Source organism: Miscanthus floridulus, chromosome 13, assembly GCF_019320115.1.
Source record: "Miscanthus floridulus cultivar M001 chromosome 13, ASM1932011v1, whole genome shotgun sequence".
In the NCBI taxonomy this organism is placed as follows: Eukaryota; Viridiplantae; Streptophyta; class Magnoliopsida; order Poales; family Poaceae; genus Miscanthus; species Miscanthus floridulus.
The window spans coordinates 32,102,022-32,118,081 of record NC_089592.1 but is presented as its reverse complement, the minus strand read 5'-3'; the positions used below and the strand labels follow the sequence as shown (position 1 = coordinate 32,118,081).

Here is a 16,060-nt window from a genome sequence, read left to right as displayed (position 1 = left end):
AGGACAAGACTGACTGTATCCACAGTGAGCCGGAATTTGCATCGGCCAACTGAGAGAACCAAGAAAAACTCCTTGTCATGGGCTCGAGGATCAAAATTGACATGGAAACCAACCGTTTCCAAATTGCATTCCGGACTGCGATGCTCGGGGAGAAATCCAGACCCGAGGATCCATTGGGAGCAGATGTTGATATCAAAGGAAGAAGCCATGGCGGAGCAGCGGAGAGGCGAGGGGGAGCGCTCGGCTGCCATCGCTCTCGTGATGCCCGCGCTAACCATTGGTTGGTAGGAAACACGAATGCCAACTTACAATATTTGAATTCATATGCATTTATATATTTAAGTCGCCCATATTTTTAGAGAAAGATATCTTCATCACATCTCCAAACTTAATTCAAAGTGCAATTTCCACTTGCTATGTACGAGTAGTCGTTTATTTATTTATTTTTGTTAAGCAGTATAAGCAGTCATTTATGTATCCATGTACAGATCCAGCATTCTATCCTCTTGTTCATTGTTTAGAAGCATGCGTGTATTAATTCTTGATGCAAATCAAATGTACTAATGGTCATTTTTTAGGATGACTGCATCATTGTTGATCTTGTGGCTACATTGACAAAACAAGTGATTACTGTGTTTTGTCCAAAGTGATTATTGTTGAACAAGTGATCACTTTGCAAAACATTTTGGAAAAATTCAAGCATTAGAGTCATATAAGAACTAAATGAATATATGTTTACTCTACTACAGTACTACAGACACTTGAACCGTTCCATTCATTAGTTTGTAAGCATGTACGATGCTTACAAACCAGGACATCTCTATATGATATCACATGTAGAGATGTCCTGGTTTGTAAGCATCGTACGTGACAACGTGCACGAAGTCTTCTGAAATTTTTATCATAGCCTCCACATATGATATCACGACATCTCAACAAGTTTCATGATTTTCGGACTTCGTTTGCTTTTTATAGAATTTATAAACACTTCACACGCAATTTCGCGGACATGTTTCGTGAATAAGATGTCCGAAATTTCGGGTCCGTTCCTGGATACGGCCTCTCACAACACTCACTAACACGACTATCAATTTTTGAATCATTAAACTCCATTATTCGTACCACGTGCAGTTCAAATTTCTAATTTCCGAAAAAATTCAAGTAAACGAAATAAAGTAACTAAATATAACAAAAAACCACAAAAAATACCCAAATTGTAACTAGGAGTTCCTAGTGCTTTAAAAAGGCTGCACAAAAAAATTGGAGGCCAAAAACAAAAAAACAAAAAAAACTTTGCCAAGTGCTGGGGCATGGCATTCGGCAAAGGATGTCTTTGCCGAGTGCCAGACATCAGGCACTCGGTAAAGAATGATTTAATTTTTTTTTAAAATTTCCTCTTTGCTGAGTGCATCCACAGGAGCACTCGGCAAAGAAATAATAAAAAAATTAAATCTTTGCCGAGTGCCGTCTGGGGGCACTTGGCAAAGTATTTTAAAAATAAAAAAAATTCTTTGCCGAGCGCCAGATCTGAGACGCTCGGCAAAGAATTTTAAAAAAAATTTAAATCTTTGTCGAGTGCAAGATCTGGGGCACTCGGCAAAGAAATTTAAAAAAAACAAATCTTTGCCGAGTGCCTCCCTGATAAGGCACTCGGCAAAGCCGCGGGCGTAGGGACTTAGCGGTTTTTGGCCGGCCGGGTAGTCACAGCCAGCCAGCCCCGCGCCCACACCTGCCCACCCCCGCCTCCGCGCCGCGCGCCGCGCCCACACCGGCCCGCTCGCCCGCGCCGCCCGGCCGCCGCGCTGCCCGCGCGCCCGCACGCCCGCGCCGTCGTGCCCTCGCTACCCACGCGCCCGGCCACCCGCGCGCCGTGCCCTTAGCCGGCCCTGCCCCCGGCCGGCCCTTCCCCCGGTCGCGCCGCCCGCTGCTCGCGCGTCGTGCCCCCTGCTAGCCCTTCCCCCAGCCACGCCGCCCGCTGCCCGCGCGCCCGGCCGCGCCGTGCCCCTGGCTGGCCCTTCCCCCAGCCGCGCCACCCTGACCCCGATCGGCCCTGCGCCCCGGCCGCGCCCTTTTTTCGGCCGCGCCCTGCCCCCGGCCGCGCCCCGTGGACCGCCCGCCCCGACGCCGTCCGTGCCCGACCCCGTCCCCAACTCCGCCCGATCCCGACGCCACCCGCCCCTACCCCATCGCCCGTCAGGTATGCCTTCTCACTTATTATTGTCGAGGTAGTGGTAGTTGTAGTAGTATTAGTTGTACTAGTGGTAGTATTAGTACAACTAGTGGTAGTATTAGTAGTAGAATTAGTGGTAGTAGTAGTACAACTAATGGTAGTAGTTGTAGCAATGGTGGTAGTAGTAGAAGAACCAATGGTAGTAGTAGTAGCAATAGTGAAAGTAGTAGTACAAGTAGTGGTACTACTTGGGTATATTCTTCTGCATGGATTGATATCCAAACTACATGGCTTCTGTTGAGCCATATGTGCTTGTCGGCCATCGTGCCATTGTTTTTTGCAGGTTTTGGAAACCTCACCGTGTAGGGGAGGTTCTGCCAAATTTTTTTGTAAATGACAGTATTTTATTCCATTTTTGTAGAGAAGAGCCCGTCGGAGTTGAGTCAGAGTTCTCGCCACCGTGCCGATCTGCCTGCACCGCGTCGTCTCGCCACTGCACCGACCCGCCACAGCCCCACTAGCCTGACTCCGCCGCCGCCCTAGGTATAACCCCTATTTTCGTATCATTGTCGTAGATCGCGTAACCCAGTTAGGCGTCTCCCGTTTGAAAGAGATACGGTTGGAGATATGCAGATCTTTGCATATCTATGACCGTATCTATTTTGGATTTTCCACGCTTTTTGGACAGCCCGCGGATGCGTAGATGGGTTAGTTCCCATGTTTTGCTCTGGTCCGAGATAGAGTTTCGGCATCACCTTCCTGTTGTTCTCTGGATTCACACTCTTCTTTGGCAGGACGTGTATCTAGAGAACAGCGGGGAGGTGCTGCCGAAATTCTGTCTCGGATAGGAGTAAAGCATGGAAACTAACCTCATCTACGCATCTATGGGTGAGATTAGGACCTATCCTCACCTATTAGACAGTAGGAACACCATGTAGATGCAATTGATGGTTACATTACTCGCCGATACATATGTTAGAGGATGGATGACTGTCAGTGGATGTACACGGGCTGGAGAAGTCAGAATGATTACACCACAGAATGGATGAACAAGACCGATGCTTTCTTAAACAGTGCATTTGGCAACGCTGCTAAAGGACATTGCCTAGTTTTGTGTTCCTGCAGTAAATGTGGAAACAGGAGAAGGGTAAACAAGGTGGAAATGGGTAAACATCTTGTGAAGAATGGATTTACGCCGGACTACACCCGGTGGGTCCACCATGGTGAAGCCCATCGTATGAGAGAGGAGGTGGTGAGACCACGGGTGGAGGCTTTTGATGCTGATGCGGGGGTAGCAGACATGTTAGATGACTTTCACCAAGGACAGTTCGATGAGGGACGTGAGAAGGAGGAGATGGAGGCAGCCGCACAGGTGTTCTACGATATGATGGACTCGGCACAGAAACCCCTTCATGATCGGTCAACGGTGTCTCAACTGGACGCCATTGGACACTTAATGGGGTTGAAGTCCAAGTTAAACTTGAGTCGACCTGGCTTCGATAAGATGTTGGCCGTGATTGGCACCCTGCTTTCAGAGGGCCACATTCTGCCAAAGAGCATGTACGAGTCACAGAAACTCCTTCAAGCACTTAAGATGCCATATGAGCAGATACATGCTTGTCCGAAAGGGTGCGTCCTATTTAGGAAAGAACACGAGCATGCAAAGTTCTGTCCAAAGTGTAAATCCTCCAGGTACCTAGAGGTAGACTCTGATGATGGCCAGAAGAGGCAACTTATGATCCCCATGAAAATCCTATGGTACCTTCCATTCCTACCGAGGATCCAACGGCTATACATGACCGAGGAATCCGCGAAACAGATGACATGGCACAAAAATGGCAAACGGTACAATCCTGACAAGATGGTACATCCATCCGATGGTGAAGCTTGGATCCGCTTTAATGACAAACATCGTGACAAAGCAGATGAGGCTCATAATGTACGTGTCGCGTTGGCAACAGATGGATTCAATCCTTATGGAATGATGGCTGCCCCATACACATGTTGGCCCATCTTTGTTATCCTCCTTAATCTCCCCCAGTGTCTCCTTTCAACGACATAACGCATTCTTGTCGTTGATAATTCCTGGACACCCAGGGAGTAATATGGGTGTGTTTATGGAGCCCGTGTTTGATGAATTGGTCCGTGCTTGGGACGAAGGGGTATGGACATACGATTGAGCTACAAAGACAACCTTCAAAATGCACGTTTGGTACCACTACTCCCTGCATGACTTCCTAGCATATGGGATATTCTGCACCTGGTGTGTTCACGGGAAGTTCCCATGCCCAATATGCAAGGAAGGTGTGAGGTTTATTTGGTTGCAGAAGGGTGGCAAGTATTCGTCGTTTGACAGACATTGTCAATTCCTACCTCTTGACCATCCATTCAGACAAGACATCAAGAACTTTACGAAAGGCATCAAAGTGACAAACCCTGCACCATGGATGATGAATGGTGCCGAGGTTCATGCTCAGATAGGTGCTCTCGTGCCCAATGAAGAAGGTGGTTTTGTGGGATATGGTGAGCAGCATATGTGGACTCATATCTCGGGCATGATGAGGCTCCCCTATTTCGATGACCTTCTTCTATCACATAACATTGATGTAATGCACACTAAAAAGAATGTCGCTGAGGCACTTTGGGCAACACTCATGGACACTAAAAAGTCTAAGGACAACCTAATGGCTAGAGTAGACCTAGAAACGTTGTGCGATAGACCAAATCAAGAGATGCAACCTCCTAGTCGTGGCAAGACCTAGAGAAGGCCTAAGGCCAATTTTGTCTTGAAAAAAGACCAAAGGAGGGAAGTACTTGAATGGATCAAGAAGCTAATGTTCTATGATGGGTATGCAGCGAATCTAAAGAGGGGAGTTAACTTAGGCACTCTGCGAGTCAACGGGATGAAGAGTCATGACTACCACATATGGATTGAGCGGCTTCTTCCGGCGATGGTTCGAGGCTATGTACCGAAGCATGTCTGGCAAGTGCTAGCAGAGTTGAGCTACTTATTCCGCCAGCTTTGTGCCAAGGAGCTCTCTCGACCATCATTGATGACTTGGAAAAAGCGGCACCCGTGTTGCTCTGTAAGTTGGAGAAGATCTTTCCACCCGCCTGCTTCTTGTCGATGCAGCATTTGATTGTGCACCTCTCGTATGAGGCACGGATGGGGGGGCCCGTGCAGAACCATTGGTGCTATCCAATCGAGAGATGTCTGAAGACTCTTTGCAAAAAATGTAGAAATAAAGCCAGAATTGAGGCTTCCATTGCAGAGGCATACATTCTAGAGGAGGTGTCAAACTTCACAGAGAAATACTACACTAAGAAACTTCCTAACGTTCATAATCCACCCCCTCATTACAATGCTGGCGAAAATGAATCGAACCTCAGCCTTTTCCAAGGGCAACTTGGAAGCGCAAGTGCATCGACCACTAAGCAATTAAAAAATGAAGAGTGGCGCAGTATCATGCTATATGTGTTGACCAACCTTGTCGAGGTGCAACCGTTCATTCGGTAAGTTCTAAACGAACTTGTTTCATTTCATCGTATGTCCTTGTTTCATCATCCAACCCCCTTGTTTCTCGTTGGTACAGGGAATTTCTTCGTCAATCCTGGCATGGATCAAGGCAACCTACCCCACAAGAAAATGATACCCTTCTTTCACGGGGTGCGGGACCAGGGAGCCTCGATTTCATTTGTTGGTTCAAACAGAAAGCCCAAACTGATGCGCCTATAAGTGATGAGTTAAGACAGGTTGCAAACGGCTGTGCCATTAGGGTCAAGTCATTTACCGGTTATGATGTGAATGGATATCGTTTTCACACAGCAAGCTATGAGCAGAGTCGGCCCAATTGACAAACCACAAACAGCGGAGTTGTTACGCCCGGCACTGATGGACTCGACTATTATGGAAGAATTGAAGAAATCTACGAACTATCATTTTATGGTTCCAAACCTCTTACTCCTATCATATTCAAATGCCACTGGTTTTATCCTAGTGTAACGAGACGGACCCCTAAGCTTGGGCTAGTCGAGATTCGACAGGATTCCGTCTATCCAGGAAAAGATGTCTACATTGTGGCTCAACAGGCCATCCAGGTTTATTATACGTCATATGCATGCAAAGACGCCAAGCATCTTAAGGGTTGGTCTATTGTGCACAAGGTATCGCCACACGGTAAACTACCTGTCCCAAACGATGAAGATTACAACTTCAACCCAAACACATATGATGGAGAGTTCTATCAAGAAGAGGGGCTACAAGGGAGGTTTGACATAGACTTAACCGAAGAGATAGGAATGAAAGTAGATAATGAAAGGGATGATGACGAGGATGCTGGAGACGAGGTGCAAAATCTGAAGGACATACAAATGCTTGAGTGATTACATTTCGGCAATGACAATGAAGACAACATTCCTCCTTCGGATAGTGTTGATGAGTTGGACAATGTTGATAGTGATGACGAGACCTATGATCCAGCTAATTTCAATCATGAAGATCATTTCTAATACATGTAATACTATGTTTTTTGTAATTATGTTTTGTTCATTTTTGCATATATTTCTAATACATGTAATACTATGTTTTTTGTAATTATGTTTTGTTTATTTTTGCACCTATTTCTAATTACGTCTTGTTTTTCTTTTTTATTGCAGGTGATTGAACAAAGATGGCGGGCGACCGTCATAGGTCTGTGAACTCGATTTACCAAAGACCACGCCGGTCGCGGGAGGGGGCGGAGGGGGTGGCAGAGGGATCGAACAGGAGGAGGAGGACCGCTAGCCATAGGAGGGGGCCATCTCCTCCCACGCCACGTGAGGAGGACCGCCAGCTGCAGGAGGAGGTGGCGCCTGTGGACGAGTCAGACGAGGAGCTAGTTTGGCAGACAGAGGAGGAGGAGGAGGAGGAGGGGGGGGAGGCGGCAGGCACGGGTTCCGCTTCCTCCAACTCCTCTTCAAGTGTCTACTTGTGAGGTCCCGTGAGCCTCCCACAAGTTCCGCTTCCTCACCAACGCCCAGTGATTCGCCCCGAAGGACAAAAGTAAGTAACTGTATATGTTATCACCACTACTTCATATGATATGATGAAAAAACTAATAATTTTTCTTAATCACTTGTGCAAGAACTGGGTGGTTGTGTCGGGTGGTAGCGCACGGCTAGTCAACAGCATCCTGGGTCTTCTGTGCAGGTAGCACTTCCCCGGCATTGTCACGTACGCATCGAAGACGGAGCCGGCCTACTCGTTTGACCACTACATCGTCGCCTCCGATGCGGAGTACCTCAACAAGGCGACGCGGGTGAAGGTAGAGTTTTGGGTAAGTCTCCCTTGCACAACATTGCTCAATACGTCGTATTCATTGGATTTTTCTTGAAATAATGAATGGATACATTGCTTTTGTATGCAGACTTATTACAGATGCGAGGAGGGATTTGAGGCCAGGGCAGAGCAGGCGACTACCAAAGCCTATAAAAACTCGTCACCGACATGCATCACGAGGCGCACATCCAGGCCATCATAACCTACTACGGGACGAAGCTTGGAGAGAGGAAAACCAAGAAAGACGCAAGAGAGATGTAGCTGACCCGGGAGCAGTACCTTGAGGTAAATGAAGAACATCAATATTGATTCGTTTTGAGATTAAGTTGGTTTAATTTGATCTTCTTATATGTCCAATACTTGATGACGTGTAGGTGATTCCCTGGTGGTGCCAAGCGTATCCCGAGTGCTGGGCGATGATGGTGGACAGGTGGTTCATGGAGGAGTACCTCAAGATGCACAGGGATGCCCGGGACCGTCGTTTGCTGATGCAAGGTCCAGCACACCATCAAGGCAGCTGCAACCTCGCCGGATACAAACAAGCATGGGTACGTGAATTGATTTATCTATTGTCCCGCTCAGTTATATCTGATTTCTAATCATCGTGCTGTCTTTCTCGCAGTCGGCGTCACATAGTGGCCAGGCTTGCTCAGACTTCCAGGCATGGTGTATGGCCCACAAGGGCAACGCAATGTCCAACGTCTCCTTCAACCTAGAGGACCCACCCGAGGCATACATGAACCCGAGCATCCACTCCCGCATCAGTGAGTACACTGAGGTGGCGAGGTCGCTCCATGGGGCAGACCATGATCTGAGCACCCAGGACTTCGCTGGAGAGGTCATCATGAGGGCGGGGCAAGGCAAGAAGCATGGTCGGTTCTGGCTTGGCGACGGCGTCATCGACACGGCCTCTACTCCCTCTCTCTCCTAGATCTAAGCACGGAGCACGTGTGAGAGCCCGGCCATTCACACACGGCCGACCGCTGCACAGCACCGGGTCGACGCACTCGAGGTTATTCCTATTTTACTCGTCATACATTAATCTTTATACACCTTAATTAGCTTTGCATTACTGAGACATTGGAGTAAAATATTGCAGGCCCGGCTGGAATAAGAAATGAAGGAACGTCAGGAGCTGGGGGCCCAGCTGGAGGCCGAGCGGGCCAAGCGGCAGGCCCAGGCACAGAGGCTAATGGACATTACGGATTTCCTAGAAGGGCTTGGGCAACGTATGGGCTTGTCTCTACCACCTGGGCTGTTGGTTCCACCTCCGCCTCCACGTCCTGTAGCTGCAGCTACTCCTGTGAGTATCAAAGTTTTTTACTTTCGCTTGTGCTTTGCTTGTATGGCCTCTATCGTCCCAGATTAGCTATCAAAATAATCTTGTCTCACATGCAATCTTTTCTCCTTTGTGCAGTCTCCATCTGACGGTGGTTTGAATAATCCACCTCATGCACCTACGAATGATGCATCTGGGCCTTCACCACAGTCGCAGTGGCCGAGATGAGTGCATGTTGTATTTTTTACATTTATTGTTCACTTGGTGATGGACTTGTGATATACTTGTGATGCACTTGTGGACTTTGATGGACTTGTGGACTTATTTGGATGGACTTGAGCACTTATTATTATATATTGTGATGGATGTGATATGGGCGGATGGATGTGTGGATGGATGAGATATATATGTGATGGATGAGATATATATGCGATGGATGAGATATATATGTGATGGATGAGATATATATGTGATATATGTTTGTATGAATGTATTTGTCATGATGGAATGCAAAAAACAAATTTGCCGTTTTGGGTCACTTTGCCGAGTGTTGCACTCGGCAAAGGACCCCTTTACCGAGCGCAATGGTCACAACACTCGGCAAAGCTGGCAAAATGGGCGACCAGAAAACAGATTTTCCAGCTTTGCCGAGTGCTGTGACTATAACACACGGTAAAGAAAGTAAAAAGATTTTAAACTTTGCCGAGTGCCTGGCGTGTTGGCACTCGGCAAAGAAAATTTTCAAAAAAAAAATAAAAGCTCTTTGCTGAGTGCCTTCCGGGTTGGCGCTCGGCAAAGAATTTTTTTAAAAAAAAATAAAAAAATCTTTGCCGAGTGCCTAGCGGGTTGGCACTCGGCAAAGAAAATTTTCAAAAAAAATAAAAGCTCTTTGCCAAGTGCCTTCCAGGTTGGCGCTCGACAAAGAATTTTTTTAAAACAAATAAAAAATCTTTGTCGAGTGCCTAGCGGGTTGGCACTCGGCAAAGAAAATTTTCAAAAAAAAATAAAAGCTCTTTGCCGAGTGCCTCACGGTTTGGCACTCGGCAAAGAAATTTAAAAAAAAAAATCTTTGCCGGGCGCCTCACGGGTTGGCACTCGGCAAAGAAATTTAAAAAAAAATTAAAAAAATCTTTGCCGAGTGCCTGCAGGGTTGACACTCGGCAAAGTGACCATCAACGGAACCGGCACCGTGACGGTCGCTTTTCTTTGCCGAGTGCCCGATAAAATACACTCGGCAAAGAGTGCTTTGCCGATCAATTTTTTGCCGTGTGTGCTTTGCCAAGTGCCGCACTCGGCAAAGGCTTTGCCGAGTGAAATCTAGCCTTTGCCGAGTGCCTTAGGCACTCGGCAAAGAACCTGAATCCAGTAGTGCCACGATGAAGACGACGGTGTGCGTATGGCAATGTGACGACTTACATGATGTTCTTAGGTGTCCATTCGACGGAGTAAAGGGCTGTTCCAGTGACTAAAATTTAGGAGGTATGTCGGGAAGATATTACATGGGGTATTCGGATACTAATAAAAAAATTACATAATCCGTCAGTACTTCACGAGACGAATTTTTTAAGCCTAATTAATCCATCAGTAGCACATGTTTACGGTAGCAAAACATTGTCAAATCATAGACTAATTAGGCTTAAAAGATTCATCTCTCAAATTAGTCGCAAACTATGCCATTAGTTTCGTAATTAGTCTATATTTAATACTTCATGCATGTGTCCAAATATTCGATGGGACAGCGACTAAAATTTAGGAGGGGCAACCAAACACCCCCTAAGTGCAGAAGTCCTTGGTGCGATCGAACTAGGGCCGGAACTGCTGCTCGCGGTTGCGGACGCTGTCCACGAAGATGTTCGTGTGCAGCACTACTACAATAAGCATCTGTAGGAGCGGCTGGCGATGGCATGTAGAGGCGGCTCGGCCAGCCGCTCCTACCATATCGTCTCTACAAATCATGTATTTGTAGGAGTGGTTTTTAGACCGTCCCTATAAATCGATTTGCAGGAGCGGCTGGTGTTATCAGCAGCACCTACAAATCAATTTGTAAGGGCGGCTAGTAACACCCGCCGCCCCTACAATACCCGTTTGTAGAGGCGGTTCAGTCTAGAACCGTCATTAAAATATATTTTTCCACAAAAAAATTTCAAATTTACCATTCAAATTCGACCAGAACATATATTTTTTATACACAACTCCATCATGACTTATCTTCTTCTGCGATTGTACTGAAACTCAATGACAATACACATTTATTTATACCAGATTATAACAAATATTCCATGACTTTTAGGTGGACAGTTTAGTTTAGATAAATGAAACAACAAATTTCATCTATTAAACTTTCCAGTAATCGTAATAACATTTTATGGTGGCTATGATTTTTATGTTAAAGACTACATAATAACAAAATCAATGGCGCTCAGATCTAGCAATTGAACATCACAAAATCATAAGCTTCTAATAACCCTTCTACTTGCAGAGTTGCAGCCACACATCAGGTCAATGTAGCACTAAAGCAGACTGAAAACGGAATTCGTAATCTACAGGAACTGAAGCGAACGAGTGATACTCACTGTCTGCTGACTGCTGCTGGCCGTGGCCATGACGGTGGCCTGCACCTGCTTGCTTGTGGCAGCGAAGATGATGCGCCATCAGCAGATCATCCGTCTTCTCCGTTTGCGATTTAGGTCCTCCGACCGACCGAGAACACAGCCCCATCACCACCGTTGGCATGGGCTGTTGGCGCGCCGGCACAGTCGAAGACATTTGATAGTTTTCTAGCACTAGTATGCATAGAATTGAGAACATTTGATTGGACAAAAAAGATTTAATTAACTTGTCGTAATTCAGCAGGTCACATGTGACATATCTACTTAAGGGCAGCAGTAGTAATAATTCAGCTTAAGCTAGAGATCGGATGCATACTGGAGCTGGTGGCTGGATTGGGACAGAAGTACTTTGTTCCCATCGTTACTGCATCCAAGAAAGATGCTTTGATCAGCAAACCAAGTTATACAGTTGGATTTAGTACTCTCTAGCCAGGTACTCAAGTTAGCTGAGAGCAATAGAAAAAATAAATTAGAAAATTGGCATCCATCAGCACTTTGATTAGTTTGTTGTCAACAAGACAGTAACAAGCACCTCCGAGAAGCATTTTGACCACACGTTCATATCTAAATAAACAATAAATTTATAAAATAGGTGAGCTCCATGCAATTGAAGGCTACAAAAATCATCAGTATATATAAACATATAAGGATGAAAACGGAACGGAAATATCTCGGACCGAACCGTATCGTTTTCTATATTTAATCCGATCGAATCCACATTTTCTTGTCCGACTTTACCGTTTTCGCTTTCGCATTTCAGATGTTTCGTATTTCAAATGTAAAAGTAGAAAACGGTTTAGACATTTTTTGACCGTTTTCTACTTTTTTACTTTTAATTTGAAATATTCCGAATTGAAAATTCGGTTTAAACCGAATTTGGCCAACTGCACAGGTCATACAGCCCAATTATAGGTTGTTCACCACGTAGCTACGTTCTTTCTACTGGTGGCCAGCTGCCCTCTCTTATAGACGGCGTTCAGCCTCATCTCTCTTCACCTCACGAGATGGTGCTAAATGTCAGGAAACCAGCATCATCTACACGAAAGCCCACCTGGGCCATAGCCCATCAAGCTCATCGGTTTAACCTCCACCTGCAAAGTCAATCATTTGATAGTTTTTGCATTAGCCGAATAAATCTTTGTTACTCAAAAGAAAAATCTAAATAAATCTTTAAAATAAAATACTACATCTATTCTAAAAAGATTAATAAAATTATTTTGACTCAGTTCGAGTTCATGTTTCTATAATATGCACTTGTTAATTATTATATGCACTTGAACTTGATCATGTATGCACTTAGTCATGCACTTGATCTACGGGTCGGTATTCCGTATTGAGTTTTCGTATATCGACCGTGTTCGACATAAATCCGCTCGAATTAGTTCGTTTTCGAAATTCTCGATAATTCGTAAGTTCGCGTTCGTTTTTGTGTCCGGTTTTACCGTTTTCGCTTTCGTTTTCGTGTTTCAAATGTAAAAGTGGAAAACGGAGTTTTTCGACCGTTTCCGACCGTTTTCATCCTTATAAACATAGACATAACAGCCAAGTACTAGTGCGTAACATAGATATTCCACGAAGTCAAGAGCAATTATGTAGGATTAATGTATATTCCATTAGTCAAGATCCCCAATCATTATACCCAAAACTACGTACGACAGCTAAAAATTCAAGGAGAAGACCACAGATATGACCGCGTTCCAACACTAAAATAGATCTGATCAGCAACCCTAACCCCAAATCTTCTATCAATATACCCGAATTCGAATCACGCATTCATCCATGAGAAGTAGGAGCTCACCGCATCAGTGTTATGCCCTGGAAATCGCAGCAACCTAGCGCGGCGTGCAGCCAGCGGCTCGGAGAGGAATCAAGTGAGGCAGTGACAGAGAGAGGGGTGCATGCGCGGTGGCCGGAGAGGAAGCAAGTGAGGGAGAGAGGTCACCGTAGATCTGGACTACTCATACCTTGATGCCACCGCCGCTCATAGATCGACGTAGCCCCAGCGGAAGACGACCCACATCCTCCTCAACGAGATCCGGTGACCGCATCATCACTAGGGAGTCATCGGGTCGAGGCTGGCTTGTTGCTTGCGTCGCGGCATCAGCTGCCCGTGCCTCGAGGCTCGCTGGATCGCGGCACTGGGCGGGCCTGGTGCGGTGGTGCGGGGCTACGGGGAGAGGGCGCGGTGCAGGGCTGTGGGGAGGACGTCGTCGAGCACGGGCGGCGCGCTCGCGCTGAAGGTTGGGGGCGGGGAGGCGTCTTCGTGGCAGGGGGGCCGCGTGGTGGGGCCGTGAGGCGGCTCGCGGTGCCGGGGGAGAGGGGATAAGAAGTTAGGGTTTGAGTTTTACGCAGATCTCATCCACCTGATCGTGGATCAATAGACAGAAAATCTTGGGCCGAACTGGAAATCGTGGGCCGAATAGGAAATCGTGGATCTCTTTTTTTTCTTTTCTTTCTCTCTAGAAATTTTATGAACTCAAGGGGCTGCAGCCTTTTTTACGTGCAGCATTTATAGGGGCGGCTGGTGATTGAGCCGCCCCTACAAATCGCAATACCGGGGGCGGCTGGTGAGTGAGTCACCCCTACAAATCGACCCATTTGCAGGGGCGGCTCGTATCACCAGCCGCCCCTACTGTGCCATTTGTAGGGGCGGCTAGTCTCGTGGGTCCTGAGCATGCCCACTGTAGGAGCGGCTCTATCCCAGCCGCTCAAAAAAAAATAAACCGTTGCTATAAACCTTTTCTGTACTAGTGCAGCGTGTATGGCTGGCCGGTGACGTTGCCCAGGAACTCCATGTCCACCTCGTCATGGTACCCCGGCCGCACGTCATCGGTCGTCAGCTGCAACAATGGCCAAGCAATGCATGTGCACGCGTGGCATTCACGCAACATGTCAACATATATATGGTGACTGCATGCCGCACGCGGTGACCGCGTCCAGAACATGGATCAGAGATGAGACGCGGCGGCGGCCGGGCCGTCCGGGGAACTCACGTAGACCGTGGTGACGGTGCCGGCCGAGTTGTTTGCGACGAGCTTGACGTCGATGTCGTAGCGGGCGTAGTAGAGGTAGGCGCCCTTGGAGCGGAACCCGGAGCCGTGGGTCTTCTCAAGGCACAGCGCGAGCGTGTTGCCATCATCGTAGAAGAAGCTGTGGTCCGGGCCCCACATGAATTCGATGTCGTCCTTCAGCAGCGCCACGGCCGCCGGAGCTGCCGTTGTCATTAGAAGCATCGCCGCAGCCACCAGCGCCATGCTGGCATGATGACAACAAGAAGACGGCAAAAGTGCCGCCATGACTCTATAATCTTGTTCTTCTTGGTGTTGCTGTAGTTTTTCCATGGATTCGGGATCCGTATTTATAACGAACAGGGCATGTTCTTCCTGGGAATGTTTGAGAGGCTGACTTGCAAGTGTGTTAGCTGGCTTTCCTGAGGTTAGCTTCATGGAAGACCTGCGTCCACGCTGTTCCGACGTAAACGCGGCTTAATCGGCTTAGGTATTGCACATGCACTCCGTTTCGTGTGTCCAGGAATAGAAAATGTGCACATTACATGTGTTGGTGAGATTCACGTGCAGCTAAACTTTCGCAGTTGGCCCTGAAATTCATCTGCCTATCTACCAGTAAAAAGATAAAATCCAAATATCTCTTTAGATTTTGAAGATCAAATGAGTACACGCTATACCAACCGGGACTGGCTAGTTTGCACTCTGTCACTAGCAAGCCACCCGATGCCGTCCCTGACAGTGTGTCGGAGCCCCGCAGGATCTCGAGAGACTCATTCTGCAGCTGCTTCCACTACCCCAAAAATAAAGATTTTAGCAGACAAGCTTCTTGATTAATGAGGCAGGCATAAAGTGCCAATCTCCGTAAAAATACACACTGATTTTTAGAGACTGACTACGTATTTACGACCACACTATGGTCTCTGTAAGATCTGTCTTTGAAAATCCTTCTAAATTTTTAGAGCCGGATCTCTTAAGAGACCCATCTCTATTAATTTAGAGAAGCCTATCTGGTCCACATTGAATCCCTACAATATATAATCGCCACCAACGGCACTACTACATAATCAGTTTCCGAAGACGGTCAAAATCCGTTTCCATAGACACACTTGTTCTCCTCCGAGCGGGCCTTACTGTTAATCAAAATTTGCGGATCTGTGCCCACCTCTGGAAATGAATCATAGAAAACAAAAAAAAGGAGGCCACTGGCGAGCCTACCAACATAGCCACCGCTGCCGCATCCCGCACCAACGCCATCCTCACCAGATCTCGACCCGCCACCGTCCTGGTCAGATCTGCACCCACCACCCCCGGAGGAGGGTGACGCGGGCGCACCCAAAGGAGAGCCACGCCCTCGCCACTACAAGAATAGTGTTGATCCGTGACAGTTTTTTTGTGACAGATTTTTTTCCATCACAGATCACCTAAACCAGACATGGGCTCTATTGAAGCCCAACCTTGGACCCAGTTTCTATGACCATATTCTTTCACAACCAAACCAAATCCGTGACATTTTTAATTTCGTCATGATGTGCCATTACCACATTGGGTGCCAGCGTGGCATGCTGACGTGGCCATTCCTTTGTTAAATGGCTGGTTCAAAAAATAATGCAGCGCTGAAGAGTGGAACCTGAGACCTAACACTCCCCTTGCCGCACACCTTACCAATGCACTACTTCG

At 47.0% G+C, this 16,060-nt stretch overlaps 1 pseudogene; it reads right to left on the bottom strand.

The window, feature by feature from the left end:
* Window positions 1–8,556: 8,556 nt before the first annotated feature.
* Window positions 8,557–14,671, bottom strand: LOC136499693 (xyloglucan endotransglucosylase/hydrolase protein 15-like; annotated as a pseudogene).
* Window positions 14,672–16,060: the final 1,389 nt, after the last annotated feature.